This window comes from Mchenga conophoros, linkage group LG3, assembly GCF_057382185.1.
Source record: "Mchenga conophoros isolate Kocher_MC1m ecotype Shallow Benthic linkage group LG3, M_conophoros_male_GT1.1, whole genome shotgun sequence".
NCBI lineage: Eukaryota > Metazoa > Chordata > Actinopteri > Cichliformes > Cichlidae > Mchenga > Mchenga conophoros.
This window is the reverse complement of record NC_140528.1, coordinates 10,928,896-10,943,551: the sequence shown is the minus strand read 5'-3', so window position 1 is coordinate 10,943,551 and position 14,656 is coordinate 10,928,896. Positions and strand designations below refer to the sequence as shown.

General features: G+C 45.9%; 1 long non-coding RNA gene across 2 annotated transcripts in view; it reads left to right on the top strand.

Annotated features, from left to right (window-relative positions):
• Positions 1-10,149, top strand: part of LOC146577254 (uncharacterized) — a 41,615-nt gene extending 31,466 nt beyond the window's left edge. Inside the window, exons 1-3 of one of the 2 annotated variants that reach the window (XR_014891641.1) lie at positions 1,444-1,664; positions 5,217-5,322; positions 10,033-10,149. This is a non-coding gene — a long non-coding RNA (uncharacterized LOC146577254). Of the gene's footprint in view, positions 1-1,443; positions 1,665-5,216; positions 5,323-10,032 lie in introns of those variants that run through there. The other variant, XR_014891642.1, reaches the window with a different exon arrangement.
• The last annotated feature ends 4,507 nt before the right edge of the window (positions 10,150-14,656 follow it).

The following is a 14,656-nucleotide window of genomic DNA, read 5'->3' as shown; positions in this document are numbered from 1 at the left end:
CCCGCTTGACCTTATCACTCAGCCTTCTACAGCAGGTGTTGATGAACCGGGTGTGCCTTACCCTGAGACTCTGAGAGCCTCCCTGCAGGAAGCTCACGACCACGCCAAAGCAGCTTTGGACTATAGCCATGACAGACAAAAACATTACTATGACTTGAGACATCGACATGCTACGTTTCGTGTTGGTGACCTTGTGAGAGTTAAGACGCACCCCAGGTCAGACGCTCAGTCTAACTTTACTGCTAAACTTGCACCACTGTTTCAGGGACCATTGTGTGTATCTCAGAGACTCAGTGATGTTAATTACAGGCTCACTTGGGTGGACTCCGGTGTGGATGCAGGTGTTTATCATGTTGTGAACATGCAACCGTTCCATACCTGGGACTCTCTCACTTCCAAAGAACATTCTGTTTCATTGCCTGCTGAGAGAGAGACCGCAGAGGGTCTGAACTCTGACTCTCAGGCCCACCCTGGCCCCCCTGCAGACACTGACATTGACTCTGAGCCATTCCCCTTTGATTTACCGGACATTGACTCTTCTTCTGGTGTGGGCGCTGTTCCAGAGAGTGTTTCACCCAGATCTGTCCAGCACCCAGCTGCTGGTGGACATTACAATCTCAGGCCCAGACGTTGCCCCAGAGTTACGTCTGGCTGGAGCAACAAAAGATGGACTAATGATTTTCACACAACCAGGCTTGATCTGAAGTGAAATGTTTTGGTTAAACCTGTTTGATGCTGTCTTGTTGCATTGCTACTTTGAGTCATGATATGTAGATGTTTCTGTTTGCTCTACTTAATCCAGTTTTATAGATCTTTCGTGCGTTAAGGTTCATTCTTGGCATTTACTTAGAAAAAAAAGAACAAAAGAAAAAAGTGAAAAAAACTAAGAAAACTGATTTTCCACTGTACATATTCGTCTTATTTTCACCAATTTCATTTTTAAATGGTCTTTTGCCCTGTGTGTGTGCACCAATCTTAGCTGTAACCTCTATGTATAGGGTACTGTTAGGTGTGGTGTGTGCTTTTTCAGCTGTGTACGGCTGAGGACAGCCTTTTTCTCACCAGGGGGGGACTATGTAACAGTTGCTATTGTAATGCAGTGTATCACCACATGGCGGCGCCTCCTGTCTCACGACTGGTGTCACCCCCTTTTTGTTCTTCTTCGCACTCCTCCTGTAATGGATGCTCCCGTGTGTACGCAGACTAGTGTGCTCTTTAGTAATGTGTGGTAGAGGTAGCACTTTTATTTTTGATATTGTAAATAAATGAGTACTTTTTGGAAAGTCAGAAGCTGTTGCTCATTCGCTATCCACCTGCACACCTCCGCGGCTGGCTTCATCTCCACTGCACGTTACAATATGTTGATTTTTTTCGCCTACTCATATCATCATTTTTTTACTCCTGGTTCTGTATGTTCATGTTCTGTTCTTTTGTAAACTTCATCTGTTTGTATGTTGTATACTCATTGTGTTTCAATAAAGTTCGATTTAAAAAAAGGTACGTTCTAAACGAAGCTTCAGACGTCACTGATCACGTGACTCTGGCCAAACGAATCAAGCCTCGACACGGTGCTTCTGAAGCAGCGCGTTGATCTTTCTGACACACGCACCGGAGCGTCAGCTTCAAGCGGACCATCACTACGTCTCACATCTAAAGGTGTCAAGGTAACTTTGAACTGAGTTCAGTCAATCTGGAGTTTTTCCAAGTTTTCTGTTGCTCTCTGTGAGAGAAGAGCGTTAAAGGCGGGGCTCTCCAGAGTCCAGCAAAACAGGAAACCACAGCTGGGTGTGTGTAAGTGTGCAAACCAATAGAATGCATCGTGGTGGGGGGGCATCACGGGCAAGAAAAAAATAAAATAATCGGTCGTACCCATGCTTCCCCGACGTCATGCCAGCGCATATTGGGAAATTCGTAGGCACCGATCGGTTTTCTATCAGCCATTTGCTGGGAGTAAGGGCACCCTCCGTTTGCGAGGTGCGCCTGCTGCTGGCGGCACAGGGAGGAGAGGGCGGGGCGGCGGGGAGTCTCTGGCTGGCTGGAGCGGCATCTAATAACCAACTCACAAAACAAAATAAAAACAACACAACAAACAGATATTATGATACAGACTTATAATCTGCACCGATGTTTTTTCTAAATTCTATAAAGTGAGTGCGAGACGACGAGGCTGCAGTTACAGCGGTGCAAGTAAACAAACAATAAATACAGTGGGGCAAAAAAGTATTTAGTCAGCCACCGATTGTGCAAGTTCCCCCACTTAAAATGATGACAGAGGTCAGTAATTTGCACCAGAGGTACACTTCAACTGTGAGAGACAGAATTTAAAAAAAAAAATCCATGAATTCACATGGTAGGATTTGTAAAGAATTTATTCGTAAATTAGGGTGGAAAATAAGTATTTGGTCACCTCAAACATGGAAAATCTCTGGCTCTCACAGACCTGTAACGTCTTCTGTAAGACGCTTTTCTGTCCCCCACTCGTTACCTGTATGAATGGCACCTGTTTGAACTCAGCATCTGTATAAAAGACACCTGTCCACAGCCTCAAACAGTCAGACTCCAAACTCCGCCATGGCCAAGACCAAAGACCTTTCGAAGGACACCAGGAAAAGTATTGTAGACCTGCACCAGACTGGGAAGAGTGAATCCACAATAGGCAAGCAGCTTGGTGTGAAAAAATCAACTGTGGGAGCAATCATCAGAAAATGGAAGACATACAAGACCACTGATAATCTCCCACGATCTGCGGCTCCATGCAAGATCTCATCCCGTGGGGTCAAAATGATCATGAGAACGGTGAGCAAAGATCCCAGAACCACACGGGGGGACCTGGTGAATGACCTGCAGAGAGCTGGGACCAAAGTAACAAAGGTCACCATCAGTAACACACTACAACGGCAGGGAATCAAATCCCGCAGTGCCAGACGTGTTCCGCTGCTGAAGGCAGTGCATGTCCAGGCCCGTCTGAAGTTTGCCAGAGAGCACATGGATGATACAGCAGAGGATTGGGAGAATGTCATGTGGTCAGATGAAACCAAAGTAGAACTTTTTGGTATAAACTCAACTCGTCGTGTTTGGAGGATGAAGAATACTGAGTTGCATCCCAAGAACACCATACCTACTGTGAAGCATGGGGGTGGAAACATCATGCTATGGGGCAGTTTTTCTGCCAAGGGGACAGGACGACTGATCCGTGTTAAGGACAGAATGAATGGGGCCATGTATCGTGAGATTTTGAGCCAAAACCTCCTCCCATCAGTGAGAACTTTGAAGATGAAACGAGGCTGGGTCTTCCAACATGACAATGATCCAAAACACACCGCCCGGGCAACAAAGGAGTGGCTCCGTAAGAAGCATTTGAAAGTCCTGGAGTGGCCTAGCCAGTCTCCAGACCTCAACCCCATAGAAAATCTGTGGCGGGAGTTGAAAGTCCGTGTTGCTCGGCGACAGCCCCAAAACATCACTGCTCTCGAGAAGATCTGCATGGAGGAATGGGCCAAAATACCAGCTACTGTGTGTGCAAACCTGGTAAAGACCTATAGTAAACGTTTGACCTCTGTTATTGCCAACAAAGGTTATGTTACAAAGTATTGAGTTGTATTTTTGTTATTGACCAAATACTTATTTTCCACCCTGATTTACGAATAAATTCTTTACAAATCCTACCATGTGAATTCATGGATTTTTTTTTTTCACATTCTGTCTCTCACAGTTGAAGTGTACCTCTGGTGCAAATTACTGACCTCTGTCATCATTTTAGGTGGAGGAACTTGCACAATCGGTGGCTGACTAAATACTTTTTTGCCCCACTGTATAAGAAGAGTAAGAAAATAAATCTACACTTTAGGACTCGGGGTAAAGGATCAATAACAATTTAAATTTATAATTTACAGTTTGATGATTTAAAGTCTCACACAACCTGTCAAAATGGGTGGGGCCGGCTGCTTCCAAGTAGAGCGCATTTCATTTATAATGATGTAAATCCAAGCCCATCATGGATTCACGATCTGAATCCTGGGTTGTGTGAAATCCCAGAAATCAACCTTAGACAAAGTGAATCTGTGAACTAAGGTGTAGGTCTGTTAGGTTAATTGTGCTGATCCTTGGGTTGGGGGATTTGTGTTTGTACTGGAGCGCAAAATTCAAACCAATGGAAGATGGACAACAAAAGTTCAAAGCCATCAGGTGCTCAGGTTAGAAAAAAGAGAAAAGATGCAGGTAAGCAGACGTGTGATTGGATAATGGCAGGTCATCCTGAACCAATCAGACTAAACTCCAAACAATACATTATGTTACAGATTTTAATATTAATTAGTCATTGTTACTTGTTGATTTGTCCTTTTCTCATTGTGTGACGAATTATGACGACTGTTTGGTAGCTGTTATTGTCTCTCTCTCTCTCTCTTCATGTGTGTTTCTCTGGTGAAACAATAGTTTTGTGTTAATGTTAGGGCGGCACGATTTTGCATAAAATGAGAATCACCATTTTTTGGCTTAGAATTGAGATCATGATTCTGTCATAACAATAAATAAACATAAAACAACAAATGCCTCACGTTTTGTTGTTGCAGCAAAATGTTGTCCTGCTTGAAATTCCGTCTCCACCGTTGCTCGACGCTGCGTGTACAGAGCAGGTAGTGCGACAATAGAAAAATAGTTGCGGGACGGCACTGTGTAGCGTTTGTCTAGGGTGTTGATCGTTTTCCTAAATCCCTCGTTTTGCACAGTGTTGATGGAGCCATATCTTTGGTCAGGTGATAAGTGATAGCCTCCGTAATGTCTTTGTGCCTGCGGGAGTTCGACGTGTATAGGGAAGCGCTGTATAAGGTTCCCGTTATTGATGTTTGGGTGGTTGACCGGGACGGATTTTCTCCTGTCACTTTCTCGTCATCCCTGACGTGCCCTCAGTGTGCGTGGACTTCCCCTGCACAGAAGGCAACTACAAATGCTGTGAATGCTAAATAAACAGAAACAAATGATCCCTGTTGTCTTTGCTTGATGATTGGTTTGAGTCTTGACAATCCACATTGCTGGCGTTGCATCTTTCAATGGCAGCAATGGCAGGTATCAGTGCTCAAACCTTTTGTGTTTGTTTCCAACAAGTTGCCCACCTCGGGAAACAAAAATGTGTTCTTTTACTTGTCAGATGAACATATGAGACACTTTGACTCTTCAGTGCAGTGTGGAGCCTAACAAAGATCTGTTTTGTGTCCCAGCTGATCAGCAGGAGGAGGAGAGTCTGACGGAGCAGCAGAGGAACATTTTCAGCTACTTGGACTCAGCTCAGCCTCTACAGAGGAAACAATGAGCTCAACACAGAAGGTGACAGACAGAGCAGGACCATATGACCAAAGATATTTATCACCATATACATTTGAACATTTGCCATAACGATGTAGCTGACGATATAATTGACACCAGACAAAATACTTTACAGCTGCACAACTTTATTAAAAACCCATCAATGTATTTTCACTGAAACAAGCAGCTGTTGTTTATGTGCATTAAAGTTATATAAAAATGTAACAGTGCAAATGCTAATTCCTCGCTGACAGTTTAACCAAAAGGCGTTTCCAGTGGAAACTGGCCAACACATCCTGAGCATAACCATGTATAATATCCACTAAACTTCAGAAGAGGTTATACAGTCGTGGCCAAAAGGTTTGAGAATTGCATAACTATTGGAACCTGGAGAAGTTGCTGCTTAAGTTTTTATAATAGCATTTTGCCTGCACTCCAGAATGTTATGAGGAGTGATCAGATGAACTGCATCATCCTTCTTTGCCATGAAAACTAACTTAATCCCCAAAAAGCCTTACCACTGCATTTCATTGCTGTCATCAAAGGACCTGCTGAGACCATTTCAGTGATCGTCTTCTTAACTCAGGTGAGAATGTTGGCGAGCACGAGGCTGGAGATCATCATGGCTGTATCCCGATTCAGGTTCTGCAGCTTTAAAGTCCTCAAGGGCCGCGTACTCAAAGACCGCTAAGGCCGAAGTGCGAGGCTCGTAGGCTCGTGAAATGGGACGTCTAGCCTCCGTCGCGCTGCCCAGGTTGCCTAGCAACCATGATACTAACAGCTGGAAACGTTTCATACAGCTTTGTTTGACAGAAATGAAGGAGAACATATTTAGTTCATTTGTTTCTACATGAGCTCTGTGTGATTTGATGAGTATCTGAGGCTGAGACCACAGGACTGTGAAACATGATTGTTGGGCTTCATTTCTGTGCTGCTGGCTCTTCCTCCTCCTCTTCCTCACACACTGCTGAATTTGTTCTGGTGGATCATCAGGGGTGCAAAGCCTCACAGATGATGTGCAGCAGTGGGTCCCTCAGTCTGTCCTCACTCTGGACACTTGCAGTCGTCACACATGGAAATTAAATGTGTGATAAGCTGCAGGATTCAAACACAAGTGTAACTTATAAACACATGTTCATACTTTTATTCCACAATCAGAGAGAAAGAAACAGAGAGAGAGTGCAGGACAGACAGACAGGTGACAGTCTCAGGTGTACACACTGCTACACAACAGCACCAGAGAAGCAGGATTTAGTGTTTGTGTTATTACGAGTGTAAACAAGAAGAGTTCCAGATGGTGCAGTGGACACATGTGTGACTGCTGTGATTAAAGCATCTTTCTTTCAGCTTAACGAGTGAACCGTCAGCTCGTTCAAACACACGTTAAAGTGCGTTTGGCTCGACACCACCGAACAGAGGCAGCAATATAACACAGCTAACATTAACAGTCAAAGTCAACTTTATTTGTCAATTCTACCACATGTACAGGACATACAGAGAATAGAAATTTCGTTACTCTCAAACCCTAGATGAAATAGCAAAAGAACATTTAAATATAAGAGAGTGATTAAGAAATGCAAGTAAAATAATTAAAAAGTAAAAATTTAAATAAATACAATACGATTATACCAAGAAAGCTATACAATATACAATATACAATAGTCAAGTAAGGGTAAATGACATTGAGTGTAAACCAGGCAGAGTAGTGCAAATAGGCAAATAGTGCAACTGGAGATTTAGTAATGTACGGTAAGAGATAGTGTAACACAAAGTCTTATGAGGTAATGGCAGTCCACTGCTCCACAAAGTGACTGGTAACTGGTGCAGGCCAGTGAGTGAGTCAGAGAGTGTGTGTGTGTGTGACAGAGTTCAGTGAGACCATGGAGGAGAGAGGGGAGAGGGGGCAGAATCGGGAGGGAGTTAAGCTTCCTGACAGCCTGATGGATGAAGCTGTCCTTCAGCCTGCTGGTCCTGGCCTGGAGACTCCACAGTCTCCTCCCTGACGGCAGCAGCTTGAAGAAGCTTTGCATTGGGTGCGTGGGATCAGCCGCTATGCAAAGGGCTTTTTTAGTGAGACGGGTGCTGTAAATGTCCTGGAGGGAGGGGAGAGAGACACCAATGATCCTCTCTGCAGCTCTCACTATGCGTTGGGGGGTTTTATGACAGGACGCATTGCAGGCTCCAAACCACACAGTGATGCAGCTCGACAGGACGCTCTCGATGGTGCCTCTGTAGAAAGTGTACATGATGGGGGCTGGTGCTCCTGCTCTTCTTAGTTTGCGGAGAAAGAAGAGACGCTGCTGTGATTTCTTGGCCAGTGCTGTGGTGTTGTACGTCCAGGAGAGATCCTCTGTGATGTGCACACCCAAGAACTTGGTGCTGCTCACTCTCTCCACAGACAATGGTCAGAGGAGCATGTTGGGTGTGCATTCTCCTGAAGTCCACAACAATCTCCTTCGTCTTCTCCACATTCAGAGAGAGATTGTTGTCAGCACACCACGTGGCCAGGCATCTCACCTCACTTCTGTAGTCGGTCTCATCCCTGTTGCTAATGAGACCCACCACCGTTGTGTCGTCCGCAAACTTGATGAAGAGGTTGGAGCTGTATGATGGAGTGCAGTCATGGGTCAGCAGAGTGAAGAGGAGGGGGCTCAGCACGCATCCCTGCGGGGCCCCCGTGTTTAAAATGATGGTGCTGGATGTATTACTGCCGACCCGTACTGCTTGAGGTCTTCCGGTGAGGAAATCCAACAGCCAGTTGCACAGTGAGGTGTTGAGCCCCAGCTGGACCAGTTTTTGAGTGAGCTGTTGGGGGATTATAGTGTTGAATGCTGAACTGAAATCTATGAACAGCATTCGAGTGGAGTGCAGTGGAGATGGCATCATCGGTTGAGCGGTTGGGCCGATACGCAAACTGGAAGGGATCCAGGGAGGGGGGCAGGACAGTCCTGATGTGTTGCATGACTAGTCGTTCGAAGCACTTCATCAGGATGGGAGTAAGTGCAACAGGACGGTAGTCATTAAAGCAGGAGGGAGATGACTTTTTTGGAACCGGAATGATTGTGGTGGCTTTAAAACATGTGGGGACGACAGCCTGGATGAGTGATATGTTGAAGATGTCTGTGAAGACATCAGTGAGTTCCACTGCACAGTCTCTCAGTACACGACCAGGAATGTTGTCAGGACCCGGAGCTTTACGTGCATTGATCCTGCTGAGGGATCTCCTCACGCTGTCCGGGGACAGAGTCATCACCTGGTCACCAGGAGGGGGTGGGGTCTTCTGTGCAGTGGTGCTGTTTTGGACTTCAAAGCGAGCAAAGAAAGTGTTCAGCTCGTTCAGCAGGGGGATAGTGCTATCACAGGTCTGTGGTGGTGCAGTGAATCCTGCTTGTGCCGTGATGTTCAGGACTGCAAACCGAGCAGCATCACTGACTTTCAGCTTGTTGTGTTTGTGGATATATGACTGACTTTAATTATCCACAAAATCATCACATTCTCTGTGAGATGAAGGTCGACTATTGAACGGCGTATATTTTAAAGGCTTTAAAAGCAAGTTAACGCTGAAAGTACAAACATCACTAATGTCATATAACTCTGCCGACAAGGCATAGCTATGGCTATGAAATGCTCTTTGTGTATCACTTCTTCATTATGAAAGATGTCATTAATGCACTAGTAATGTCTCATCTGGAGTATTGTTCAATCATTTGGTCAGCAGCTAATAAGACAGATCTTAACAGACTTCAGTTAGTCCAGAATAAGGCGTCCAGATGTGTGAAGATGTTCATACTATACTAATATTGATCAAATGCATAATAACCTTTCTTGGCTTCCTGTACAGGCTAAAATATTCTCTGGCTTACTTGTAGTTCTAAAGAAAGCAATTCTGTTAAACACACCACATTTATTCTGCTCATATTACACAGTTTTCAACAAGCTGCAATTTAGTAAATGCTCGAGTTAAAAGTAACGTTTTGTAAAACTGTTACATTTAGAGCAACTTTTAAGTGGAATAAGTTGCCTTAAAAAATTAGAGAATTATTCAAAACTTCAATGAACACTTAAAAGCCGATTTACAGAGCTTTCAGTTGTTGTAAATATTGTAAGACATGATTTGTTTTTGAAATTTGTGTAATGTGCCTCAATGTTATTGATATTATTATTATTATTATTGATTGCTTATATTTGAACAATTGTGAAACCTCACTGTGGATGTAAGAGTGAAATTAGGTGGATATCTTGAATCCACTTTATTGTGTAATATTTTATGTGAGTATTTGACGGAAGACGAGCAACATCTGTTGTGGAAGCTAACGGGGTTCCTTTAGAATAAACAAACATAGGATTTATTATCACTGAATAATTCTGTATAAATCTATACAAATTATAGAAATATGTAATAGGAAACAACAAAATAATCTAAATTATAAAATAATGTGTGTGTGTGTGTGTGTGTGTGTGTGTGTGTGTGTGTGTGTGTGTGTGTGTGTGTGTATACAATCAGGAGGGATGGGCATGATTTTAGTGTTTGAACAGTCATGAATTATCTTTAACAGCAGGTTGGATGTAATGTGTTAGAACTACCAGCAGGTGGGGATAAGAGACCTTTAAGGTGTTTGGTGCCACGCTCCACCTTCAGGTTTAAAACTAGTGTTAATGGAGTTTGAAGGTTGAGTTTGTTCCATGACTGCATTTCACTCACTGCCTCTGTTTGTATCTCTGTCACTGCAGGACCAACATGGAGCCAGAAGTCAGCGCTCTCAGGAGGCCGACAAACCTCACAGAAGAAAGGGAGAGAAAAAACACACCTGTGACGAGTGTGGGAAGGGTTTTACTGTGAGGGCTTCACTAAAACAGCATCAGGTCATCCACACTGGAGAGAGACCGTTCAGCTGTGACTTGTGTGGAAAGTCTTTTTCCTTCAAGCGTTCCCTAAAACAACACCAACTCATCCACAGTGGAGTTAAAGCGTACAGCTGTGATCAGTGTGGCAGAGCTTTTACTCAAAGTAGCCACTTACAGAGGCATCTAGTTACCCACTCTGGAATTAAGGCATACAGCTGTGACGAGTGTGGGAAGGGTTTTACTGTGAGGGCTAAACTAAAACAGCATCAGGTCATCCACACTGGAGAGAGACCGTTCAGCTGTGACTTGTGTGGAAATTCTTTTTCCAGGAAGGGTTCCCTAAAAAAACACCAACTCATCCACAGTGGAGTTAAAGCGTACAGCTGTGATCAGTGTGGCAGAGCTTTTACTCACAGTAGCCACTTACAGAAGCATCTAGTTACCCACTCTGGAATTAAGGCATACAGCTGTGACATCTGTGGAAAAACTTTCAGCCGGAGAGAGAGCCGAAATACACACCTACGCATTCACACCAGACATGATGTGTACTGCTGTGAACAGTGTGGCAAGAGCTTCAGGAATCTCAGTTCATACTCTGAACACAAACAATCCCACGTTACTAATAAACTGTTTCACTGTTACCAATGTGCCCAAACATTCACCTCATTGTCTGCTCTGTGCAAACATCAGCGCGATCACTCAGGGCTGAAATCACTCCCATCACTGGATCACAGTGAATCTGAAGACACAGAAAGATCCTCTGGTTTCTGTGTCAGACTCAAAAAGCTTGAGATCAGGCTCCACAGAGTTCAGATAGAATCATTTAAACTTGTGTTGAACTGAACTGGTTGCTGGGCTGAACTTCTACATAATACAGATCTACATGGGATCTTCTTTTCTGTTGTTTTACTGAGTCAGTTTTGTCCTTTTTTCTCTGTCCTGGTTTTGCTCGTCTGTAAATGATTGAAACTCAGTCAAATAGTTCATTGTTCTCCAGCAAAACGTTTTGGAAACTCATGTTTAACCTTTAAAACTCTGACATGTTTTAGCACACAAGGCTTCATCGGGGAGTTCACTCATGATTGGACCATGAGAACAAAGGTTTTTAGTTCTTTCAAAGAGAGTCTTGGAGATGTTTGATGTTTCTGTTTTTTCTACATAAAGGAATAAACTATTTTTCTTGCTTCATGTAGTGTGGAAGTTTTTAATGTGTCTTCATCTGTTATGTTCTTGAATGTGTTCACGTGAAGATGGTATAAATAAACTCTTGTCAGAGATTTACAGTTATCAAACAGTTAGGTGAATAAACAACACTGAGACACTTGGAGACGGTTAACGTGCTGCACGGGTGAGGGCTCAGAGAGGACTCACACCGAGCTGCAGTAGTCGTTTATTATTTATAGCAGGGTGAAACAAGCATAGCAGTTTCCTCTAATTTTGCATATATGTGTGTGTGTGTGTCTAAGTTCGTATAAATGTCATAGGGTGAACTTCCTCTTTCTATAAACAGAACGAGTAGTACATTTTGTTCTTTTCCTATTAAGAGTAAAATATGAACATACTTTAATGCAACATCTTCCTCCTAGCGTTTTTCCCGCTTGGTTGCAGGGTCCGCTTTTCTGCAAAGTCGTCTCCACTTGGGTCGATCAAGGGCGTCGGTCAGATCGACTTCGATCTTCTTCACGTCGTCCTTGATTCGGTCCATCCATCTCCACTTTGGTCTGCCTCTAGGTCGACGTCCTTGGGGGCTGAGCCGCAGTGCTGTTCTCACCACTGAGTTCTCATCGCTCCGTACCACATGTCCGTACCACCGCAGCCTCGCTTCTTGCATCTTATCTGTGATTGGCGCGACTCCCATCCTCTTTCTAACGTCGGTGTTCATGACGTGGTCCCATCGTGTCAGGCCTAGGCACCATCGCAGCATCCGCATTTCCATCGCGTGGAGGGCTTGTTCGTGCTTTGCGGTGGCTGGCCAGCACTCGGATCCATAGAGGGCGACAGGGCGCACTACACTCTTGTAGATCTTTGACTTGAGGCGATTGGGCATTCTTCGGTCACACAGGACGCCGGTGACTTGGCGCCATTTCATCCACGCTGCGTTGATCCTGGCTCGTACATCTAGTAGGATATCGCCGTCATTGCTGATCATCGATCCGAGGTATTTGAAATGAGGTACTTTCGCCAGATCTTCTCCATCGACGCTGATCGTACCGTCGGTCTGGGGGCCAGCCTCTAAGTATTCGGTCTTGTTGGTGTTAAGCCTCAGGCCGAAGTCAGCTAGGCGAGTCTTCCACTGCTGCGTTTGATATTGCAGTTCTATTCGCGATTCATCAGCCAGGAAGACATCGTCGGCGTAGAGAAGTGTCCAGGGATGGGGTGACTGGAGATCCGCCGTCACAGTGTCCATGCAAAGGATGAAGAGCAGCGGGGAGAGTGCCGAGCCTTGGTGGACGCCCACATTGATGTTAAAGGGCGACGATGTTCCCACTGGGCTTCTGACCACGCTGATGACTTGTCGGTAGAGGAGCTTTGTCCAGTTGACGTAGGCTTCAGGAACTCCATGTGATCGCAGGGAGTGCCAGATAAGGTCGTGTGGGACACGGTCAAACGCCTTTTCCAAGTCGAGGAAGGTCATGTGGATGGTCTTGGACTTCTCTTGGTGCTTCTCCAAAAGCAGGCGGGCAGCATGGATGGCGTCCATCGTGCCACGCCCCCTGATGAAGCCACATTGGTTGGGCGTTAAGTTGACGATTTCTCGCATCCTGGCGTCGATGATCCGTTCGAAAACCTTCATGGTATGGCTTAGGAGTCGGATAGGGCGGTAGTTGGAGCATTCAGCCACATCGCCTTTCCCTTTCCAGATGGGCACCGTTATGCTGGTTGACCAGGCTGCTGGGACGGTCCCGTCTCTGATGATGCTATTGAACAGGCTGGCGAGGACTAAGGCGCCTTGGCGCCCGAGCAGTTTCCAGACTTCGGCTGGTATATCGTCTGGTCCGGTCGCTTTGCCATTCTTCATATTTTTAACGGCTGTTTCGACTTCCTTGATGGTGATTGGCGGGACAGGTCCTGGGACGGGCGGGGCACTGTGGATTGGCTGGTGAGGGAACTCCACGTTGCAGATATCGGAGAAATACTCGCTCCAGCCATTGAGGATGGCGGGCAGGTCGCGGAGGGTTTGATGGTTAGCATCCTTAATGTGTTTGACCTGGCCAATATCCTGTGTTGCTCGATGGCGGCTACTGGCAAGGCGGTAGATTTTGTTCGCTCCTCCGGGCGTGTCCAACTCTTCATACAGTTGGTCATATTGCGATGCCTTTGCCGCTGCTACCGCCTTCTTTGCGGCCGATCGTAGGGCCCTGTATTGCTGGTAGTCGCCATCGCTGCGGGATTGAAGCCACACTTTGAGTGCCGACTTCTTTTCCTTGATGGTTTGCTGCACGCTATCATTCCACCACCATACTTGCTTGTCGATGAAGTGCTTCCCTGGTTTCGTCGCCCCAAGGGTGTTGCCTGCTGCGTCACGTATTTGACTGGCGACGTTCTCCCAAGCCTTGTCCACTGGCTCATTGGAGTCCACGTTGAGGTGTTCAAGGGCGTCTATAAGCTGCTGTTTGCACTCAGAGAGGCGCCACCACTTGATCTTCTCCACCGTCATGGTTGGTGTTCTTCGTCGTCGTTGGCCAAGGTTGAGTCGGAGATCCATCACAAGTAGCCGATGTTGAGGGCCAATATGGGTTGATGGTATGACTTTTACGTTCGTGACTAGGCTGAGATGGGGTCTTCGGACTAGCCAGTAGTCGATTTGGGTGTCTCTGCCGCCGCTGGAGTACATGATGAGGTGTGCCGGCTTCTTTTTAAAGAAGGTGTTAGTCACGGCAAGATCGTGGGCCTCTGCGTAGTCCAGTACCCGGCAACCGTCGTCGTTTCTGGTCCCAAATCCTTGGCCGCCATGGAATCGGTGATATCCGTCTCTCCCCTTGCCTACATGTCCATTTAGGTCGCCACCTACCGCCACATGTTCCTCAGGGCTAATCGTTTGCAGGTGGTCGTCGAGGGCGCGCCAGAATTCTGTCTTCTCCTCGTCGGGGCAGTTGGTCTGTGGTGCATAGCAGGAGATAATCCGTAGGACGGTCGGGTCGGCGTCGATCTTCACTGACATGATGCGATCCGATATGCGGGTAACTTCGACCACGTTGTCCCGGAGCTTTTGACTCACCACTATGCCCACTCCATTCTGGGCCCGGTTGCCATTGTAGAAAAGCTTAAAGCCTTCTCCAATGTCCCGTGCCTTCGCTCCCTTCCACTTGGTTTCTTGAATGCACGCGATGTCGATGCGGTGGGTTTTGAGGGCATCAGCCAATTCTCGACTTCTTCCGGTCATTGTTCCGATGTTCAGGGTTCCAAGGCGGATTTGGGCTTGCTTCTTCAGCCCACTCTGTCTATGAGCAGGTAGTTTAATGCAACATAAAACTCATAAAAGCGTTTCTTCTTTAACATCCCCTCCTGA